Source organism: Dermacentor albipictus, chromosome 1 (assembly GCF_038994185.2).
Source record: "Dermacentor albipictus isolate Rhodes 1998 colony chromosome 1, USDA_Dalb.pri_finalv2, whole genome shotgun sequence".
NCBI lineage: Eukaryota > Metazoa > Arthropoda > Arachnida > Ixodida > Ixodidae > Dermacentor > Dermacentor albipictus.
In genome coordinates this window covers 432,380,398-432,389,638 of record NC_091821.1, presented here as the reverse complement: position 1 = coordinate 432,389,638, position 9,241 = coordinate 432,380,398, and positions in this window count along the sequence as shown.

Sequence of the window (9,241 nt, the reverse complement as noted above, 5' to 3'; positions counted from 1 at the left end):
GTCTGGAGCGGGGTTACGCAGAAGCGAATCCCACTCCTCCTCGCTGAACTTTGGGTATGTCGTCCTGCACTCACAGAGCAAGTGTAACCACTGTACGTCTACCCTGTGGTTACACATGTTCTGGGAATGCAGGCCACGAGGCATGTGTGCGCCGCTGTCTTGCCTAGCGCACAACATGGGCCATTTACCATTAAAGAAATTAGTGTTCTCAGCCTATCCGGGGCACTTTGTGTCTGTAGCAGGTGTTAGCAGATGTTAATTCACCGCACAATGGACGTCGAGCCACTCTCCGGCGACTGCGACAAGGTCAGAGATACCGAACGGCAGGTCTGCAGTACCAGCTGCACAAGAGTGACCGTTATCGAGAGGCCGAGTTCAGTGAAGCTTTTTTTTTTTTTTTTGTGGAGCCCGAAGGTATGGGCGCTGTGACTTGCGGGTGTGTATTAACTGCGATGAGCATTCTCGGCCTATATTGGGCCCCAAAGGAAATTGTAAACGAAACTGTCTTCAGCAAGGCGGTCTTCGCTGCATTTGCTTCAATACCAATCGCATTAGCATCGACGATCATCGCAGGATCCGTATTGCCGAAAGTTTCATGCAACCATGTGAAATCTGTTCTAACAATAACGCCAAGCAGTCTTAGCAAACCCTCCTGGACATTGCTGCGCGTGACTGCTGCTGTTTTGCTGAATACCGCATGCGCAGGACAGCACTATTGTAACGAATCGGCTTACGTGTCGCCCAATATGTGATATAGCCGTAAAGTGCTTGTGACCGGCCTATGCAAAGCACATTTTGGAATCTATTTGAAGCTTGGCTTTCGTGAGCATTTAATGAAGTGCTTTGGCGTAATGGAAACTGCCCCGCACGTCCATGCTCTATCGCATCCAGGATACGCAATTTGTAAGCCCTTATAGTGACTTGTATTTCTTCACTTCTTCTCGTTTTAGGTCTACCACCCCTTTCTAGGCTTCACCCTTCGTTGTGGAACAGACGATGGTACCGCGGTCAGTTGTGCTTCGCTACTCGAAGAAACCGGACGTTCGTCGAGTGAGCTTCTCAACAACACCTTGCAATGGGGTGATCCCGGTTGAAATCATAGATCCGGGACCTCAAAGAGATGCCATATAACGGTAACCCATTTTTTTTCGCATTTATCGCTAAATCAACTCTGGATGATTTTTGTGCATGCGCTATTCGGCAAGACCGCATCACCAGTACGCAGCCCGCAGCCACAATCAGGCAATGCCGGGTTGGCTCGCAAGCAAGCCTTCCGTTAATCTATGCCTTAGAGCGCATACTTCATTTATTGAGACGAAGCTTCTTGTGCCTTCATTTCTGGAATTTGGCATGTCGGTTTGGTCAGTTTAACGCGGAGTAAAGTGAAACCAACCCTGAAGACAGTGCCTTTGCAAAGTGGGTTGATGGCATGAGTCATGCGGTGGGGATGTTCGCGCACTGACGTCTTGTTGGGCAGGTGCCTAATCTCTTGGCTGCAGAACACTGCGCAGCAGATGAACATTGTATAACGTTTAATTAACCACTTCGCAAGAGAACCTTCTCACGTAGGTTAAATGTGCGTTGGATTGGAATTATTTTTGTTATATAGGTAATTTTGGCAGTATCCGTGAGTGTGTATATGAAGACCGCCACTTCTTGCCATAGCCCACCCCTCCCTCTCCAATTTTTGTCCCATCGCCTACCTTTTTCCATCGCTGTACTGACATATTTTTCTGACACTCGTTATTGCTCCAATGTTTTCGTATTTATCAATTACGCTTGATTGCTGCCTAAGCTTGGCAGCATATCCTGGAAATCTCCCTTTTCTTCTGGAAAAGTGTCAAATTTGTCATCCCGTTCTTCTTCTTTTTTTCGCGCGCAATGTAAACAAGAAAGCACACAAGAAAAACGATGCAAATAATGCAAGACGCTATTTTAAAAATGCAAACAGCGAAAATCTCCATTACGGTTTTACGAAAGGAAATTGCTTTTCTAAATCACGGCTACAGCGCCTGCTTATCTGGGTGTGCGCTTACAAAACTGACAAAATGTCCCGCCCTAATGCACCGCATCTGTGTCTCCCAAATTCTTTGTTTAATTATTTTCTTCTTGTCTGTAGATGTGCACCGTGGAAATCTGAGAATACATTTGCTCACGCTTTTACGAAAGCCTCAAAGCCGGATTATCTGCTTGCGCGACGCCTTATTACAACAGGCTTCCGATTGGCGAAAGGAATATTTGAATAATTCAGAAGTAATGATTTTCTAGCCCTTATATACGCCCCGCGCATTGGCGTTTTGTCGGACCACAGCTACATTTGAAAAAGATGAGGTAAAAACAAAGTTTAATAGTATTGACAGCTCAGCCGAGTTGGTCTGACTCTGTTCTTACACTATATAAAAAAATTATAGTAATAATAAAACGAGATAGCCTCCTAGAATGCTAACTGAACTTACATTCCGAAATTTATGTGCTGGAATTATATTTTCCTTCTCCCACAGTTTTCGCCTTTTCACCTGAATAACAGGGAGAGTCACCGATTCATTCGTAGCACTAACCTTTTTTTTTTTTTTTGTGCGTTGCAGGACGTTTACGGAGGGTCACTTCGGCGCACCCGCGGAACCTGCGATAGTGCCACTGACTTCTCTTGTACCGCTGCTCCGGGCAGAGACCGATGCGAGGGTCGTGCCGGTGCCGCCAGAAAGCACTGTATTGAGGCCGGCTTACAAGAGGCAGCAGCTTACCGGAAATGCGCTGGCTTTTGTCACCGCGGCAATGACTTCATCTCGTCGCCGTGTCAGGGAGGCACACGCACATCCAAAGAGATACGGGCTAATGAAAACTGGTCACTCGTTCACCGGGCTCGTTATCCGGGTCAACGGTGAGGTGAAAATGAGAGGCCCAATCTAATCACAGAATTCCCGGCCTTTGCGGCAACTTACCCCTGTTAAATGTCAAAGATTGGCTGCTGGAAACATTGATTTTTCTTTGATGCGCGTGCGTGTGTGTCTGCGTGCGTGCGTGTTTGTATGTGTTTGTGTATGTGTTCATATGTGCGTGAGAGAGAAAGAAACAGACTTTTAACATGCAATTTGCTTCTGTGATGTGCTGATGCATCTGCTTACCGCCTCTTGTTAATGACGTCCAGAATCAGCCGTATCCATATCTTGTCCTGCGCATATTACGACTTGATGACATTTCTTGAGAACGATTTAGTTTGTACCCTGGGCGTAGATTTCTCGCTTTCTTTTTTCTACCCAAATTTTGCTGCCAGCAAGCACTTCTACACTAAGTCCTCGATAATCTACACGCGTGCCATAAAGCGGACAGCGGTGGCGGCCAGCTAGCATAGCCTCACTCGCCACGTCTTCAATGTGTTTACCCCGTGGAAAGGTACCTAGTCGGGCGTCCACGTTGTAATGGCGTTTGTCGAAGGTTGTTTTCAATGTTGCTCGCAAAAGGTGGCTTCATGGCCTTGGCTTTAGATCAGCAACTGATACGCACCACAATGAGCAAACTACTACTTGGCTATCCGTGAGGATGCGCGTGCTGTTCTGCCAGTACCCACCTGCTCAGAAAGAAGAGAGGATGAAAAGAGGATGTCACTACAGTTACAAGTTCATTACGGTACCGAACTTGGAGAGGCGAAATTTGTGCTCTCCTACAGGTTCTATCGCAGAGTCCGTCAGCGAAATGAATTACGACCACTATAAGGTAGGCACTGCCCCCTTGTCCTCCGTTCTAATTGATCCGTCGGTGTAAACAGTGAATTAAAAGACATTCTTGTTTCGTGATTTGGAGCTCAGCATGGCTAGCAACCCACCCACGTCTTTCGTGTCTGTCGTGCATTGGGTGTTCTCGGCCAGGGACTGGCGCACAATCTGCACCAGGAAATAATCCTATAGGGTACATTTAAAACTTGTAGCAATAACTTGTTCTAGCAACCTGCTTGGCCGCCTGTTCATAACCTTCTTCAGCACTTCTGCTGGTTTTAAGAAAGCCATCATTCCAGTCACGTAATCTATCCCGAGCGAAAGGAATCAAGAACTACGTGACCTGTGCTCGTACTGATTCAACTATAATACAAGTATGGCGAAAGCTAATCTTTCTAATGCAGTGCGCCCAAGTACTCGGTTTGGTTGTAGTGATATCATCTTTCAGAAGACGCAGTGCCTGTTATTGCGGTGGAGGAGCACTTTACAAGGGATCTACTTTGTAAACGCTCCTCATCTTTCGACTTCTGAGAACACCTGTCTAAGAATAACACAATGAACAAAGAGCTTCTGTTGAACAATATGCTTTCAGATTTTATCACCCCGGCGTAACGGAGCACGACAGACGCAGGACAAAAAAAGCTAAATTGAGTTTATAGATAAATCTGTGCTGCAACAATCGCGAAAGTTTCTGCTACTGCCGAAATTAGGACAGTTATCCATTAGGTCGACACTAAAGGTGCATGGTAGCAATTACGCCTATTGTGCTTTTTCCGTCTACCTTTATTTCACCTTCATCCATAGGTCTACGCCTGGAGCTTTACATATATATGTAGAAGTTGTCCAATTTGGTAAAGAGCCACAATCGAAAGGGAATGTAACAAAAAAATAACAGCCGGACATACAGTTCTGTCACGTGGTCAGGTGTCAAAACTATCAAACATCCCCTTCAACTCTTTGTCATCATCATCATCATCATCAGCAGCAGCAGCAGCAGCAGCAGCAGCAGCCTAGTTAAGCCCACTGCAGGGCAAAGGCCTCTCCCATACTTCTCCAAGTACCCTGGTCATCTACTAATTGTGGCCATGTTGTCCCTGCAAACTTCTGAATCTCATCCGCCCACTTAACTTACTGCCACCCCCTGCTACGCTTTCCTTCCCTTGGAATCCAGTCCGTAACCCTTAATGACCATCGGTTATCTTCCCTCCTCATAACATGTCCTGCTAATGCCCATTTCTTTTTCTTGATTTCAACTAAGATGTCATTACCTCGCGTTTGTTCCCTCACCCAATCTGCTCTTTTCTTATCCCTTAACGTTACACCCATCATTGTTCTTTCCATAGCTCGTTGCGTCGTCCTCAATTTAAGTAGAACCCTTTTCGTAAGCCTCCAGGTTTCCGCCCAGTAGGTGAGTACTGGTAAGACACAGCTGTTATACACTTTTCTCTTGAGGGATAATGGCAACCTGCTGTTCATGATCTGAGAATGCCTGCCAAATGCAGCCCAGCCCATTCTTATTCTTCTAATTATTTCAGTCTCATGATCCGGATCCGCGGTCACTACCTTTCCTATGTAGATATATGCCCTTACCTCTTCCAGTTCCTCGCTACCTATCGTAAACTGCTGTTCTGTTCCGAGACTGTTAAACATTACTTTAGTTTTTTGCAAATTAATTATTTGTCAAGCTCAGTTTAAATCGCTTCTGCACATTTGCCAATCGCAGCACATGCTCTCAGAGCAGTCAAAGCTTTCAGAGTTCAATGCACTAATGTGAAGTGGTAGGGCTGATTGTCTTTTTCTCACTTATTTGTTTTCGTGAATGTGAAACAAAACAAAAAAAACTTGCAATTGAAACAAGGGTTCGTTCCGAATTTTTCCCTACTGAACGCAGATGAAAGGTTCTGCGAGTCCATGTATGCGTGATAATGATCATGCCCTTTTTCGTCCGCTTATGCCCTTGCGTTGTGCACCCACATCACCACGAATTATTGGAGATAGGCACTTATTTACCCCCAAGGAACCTAAAGGCATTGGTGCTTATTTTTGCCTGTGTTTTTCCAGTTAATGATCTGGGGAGTAGATTGAGTAGTAGACTTGGTAGGGGAAACAAACCTCACGAACAGAAAAGACGCGCATGAGCTGTTGCCATGTGAATAGCGGACTATTAGGCCTATATTATGCCTATTTTGAGTTCTCGGCCGAGCAGCGCAGCCGCTAATTTAAGGGCCGCTGCAGGCTTTTATTGCAGTAGCGCTTACATGCCCACTCCAGGCGCATTTCAGCGTCGTCATCGTCGGCGCCATCGGCGTCGCCGTTATGTTCCGTGTAAAGTCCAAGGTTGATAACATCGTCACTGCGAGCCGCACACTGCATGTGCGAGTGAAGCCGTGTGAGGGCGAGCCGACAGTGGTGACTCAATCTCGCGCCCGAAAGAGAGGAAAGCGAGGAGGAAGCGCGCCGTCTTCGGACGCGCGCAAGGCACTGGGGAAAGGAAAGGGGGAGGGTGTGCTCTATACTCCGGCAGCAACTGGATCTTGAACTGAACCGGCAGCAACAATCTTTACACCTGAATTACTTCAGTTACGTCGGTCTTGTATTTTTTCTACCTCCATATATCTCTAAGGATCGATTTCTTGTCTTATCATGACAATGTGCTTCTGCAAAAAAATAAAAAAAAAAGAGACCGCCTTGTTTTATCGAATAACATCGGGTGTCCAAGCAGACTGGTTTTCCGCGTAGAATTGGTAACGTTTGCCTTAGGCGAGTGACACTTGTGGAATAAACGGAACACCATATAATCTTTATTGCTGCTTATGTACGCCGCTACAAGACGCGTTAATGCTGGTGCATTCGTTCACGAGTTAAAAGCCCTGACGTTGCAATGCGTTGCCGAGACTCAAGGCGTCTGGAGCCGAGCAAGGTAAGTAATACATAGAGCAGGAAGATAACACTTTAAACAACCACAAGAAAAAAAAATTGAATATCAGAAAGGTGGTACATGCCGCCATCTAACCGCAGGTTTGGAAGCGGGAAGTTTGCGCTCCAACACGAGCGCTCTCACGGTCCGTAAAACTCGCTAGAAGTTGCAGCCGGTGGCTCTACTTAACTGCCACGAGGGGGAGTAAGGCTTGGTCCCGCATGCGACATTTAGGCCTCCCCTCCAGGGATTCGAGGTACCCAGTTTCGTGTACACAGCTCGCTGTGAAACTCTATACGCCCGTCCTCAGTATACCACCGTTATGGCCAGGCAACTGCCACCTCGAGCTCAGATAGAAGTTGACTGCGTATTAGCAGAAAGAGAAGCGAGCAGAATACTCGAGACTCTATACCGCGAGCACGTATGGTGTTGTGGGCACATTGGGGTCCCAGCGTGGCGAGGCAGGTCGTATTTCTCCTGCAGTTCGCGCGGTCGTCTCGAGTTTCCCAGAATTACAGCGCGCGCCAGCACGTTCCTCCACTCAAAGAATTGCGCCGCAACGCGTAATTATACGCTTCCCGACCAGTTCGGGCTCTAAGGGTCTCGTGACTCTAATTACCGTTTTTTCTTTCTTTGTTTGGTTTTTCAATTCCTTAACATCACCAGAACGTTTTAAAGTCGGAAACTGCGCCTCTTAACCGAAATTCGCGGTCTCTTCAGTCGTCGCTTGGGTTCTTTAGCATAAAAGAGCTTGCCGCCATTAATTGTTGTAGAACGTCTTCTCAAAGCAAACTGCCCTACTGCGATCTACATTGCCTACCTAAATTAAGTTGCGGGGCTTAACGATCCGTAACTGCACAGTGAGATAAGAGAGGGCGCCTGTAGTCTGGGGCTCCTATGGCCAAATCCGCAAAGCCTTTCATTCGTAACTGCTAGCTCCTTGCCATTGCCATTGGACGTCTCTCTTTGTTGATAATATATACGGCACCAGGATAGGTAGCAATTGGGTCTTCCAAGCAATTCTACTGCGGCAGAGCACTTCGTGAATAAGGGCCCTAATTGCTCTCTAGTACCTGAAGTTCTTAAGGTTGCACCTAAACCTAAGTACACGAAATGTTTTCTTTTTCGATTTTTATTTCTTTTTCGAAATTCGGCTTTCGCGGGTGGAAGTGCAACTCGCTACTGCGTGCTGAGCAGCAGAACGACATATGCACTGAGCCGCCGCTGCGGTGATGCATCGCCAACTTGCTTATTTTGATAAAATTCACCTTAACCTAAGCAGCGACTTATAATAACGCGCAATAAGTAACGTGTGAGAGGAGCATTGACAGCGTAAAATTATGACTTCAAAGTAAACATTTGTTTCATAGTCTTGCATGTTTAAGCAGCAATAATGGTTCAGGCTCAGCGAATTCTTCCGCATTACCATCCTCAAGTGTGAATTCATTTATTTGCATAACTTCGTTCGTTTATGCACTGTGCTAGGAGGCGTAAAGGCGTTCAATCAAATTGCGTCCACCGTTGTCTTTCCTTCAATGTAAACCAGCGTGGCCTTCAATATTCGGGCTCCTTTATGTAGCTGCAGTTCTAAGTTCCGGTGCCGCCATAGATTCTTTCGTTTCTGCATTCAAGCGTAGAACAAATGCTGATCAATTGCATCACCATGTCGTAATGATTACCAAGGAACATCAAATGTCAGTGACTTCTTGTTATGACATTACACTAGGTGTTCTGACTCCCGTACAATAAATATCGCTTTCGAACGACAATTATACTTGCGCTTCTACACAGATCAATTTTTTTTTTCAATTTCTCTGGAATGGGCATATTGCATTATGACAAGTTTCAGGCTATTTCACCCAAACGCAAGGCAAGGGCAGCATTATTCTTACCTGTAGTGAAGGTCATTGTACTTATGTGGAGTTGGAAACAAAAGGGTATTGACGGCGCTCTCGTAAAAAAAAAAAACGATATTCATCCAATTTAGCGTACACAACTTGGAACTGACTGACGAACTATAACGCTTATTAAATGAGGAAGTTTAGTAGCCCTTTCTCGATTGAACGTTGCATGCATTGACGATGACGGAACAGCGTTTTCTTTGTGGGCGCAGCCCACAAGCCCCTTTCCCCTATTGTAAAACAATGCCTGGCATCCTGTCATGAGCAGTGCACTGGTGCGCGTTACCCGAACATTGTAGGAGGTACCGGGCCATAGTTCCCATTTAATAATTCGATTAGCATTCTTTCTGAGCTTCGTGCAGTTGGCGGTATTTAATACGTTGTTTGTATTTAATTTCTTGCAAACCAACTTGAATCACTGGACATGTGGCGCTATTTAGTGAACCCCTTGAACGATGAAAACAGTGGCCATTGGGTCCGAGCCACTGCGCATGAGCCTCTTCAGCGACAAAAAAAAATTAAAAGAAAAAAACCTCCCTTAAAATGTTTTCTGTGCTGGACGGAATCGAACGCGCATCGCACATATTTTAGACAAACGTGTCTGAATATATATTCACACAAGCTCTACGTGCGCCCGTCACGGCGGCAGAGCTAGATGGCGCTGCATGTCAAGAGGGAAGTGCGCAAGCGGGGAGTGGCAGCAGTACACG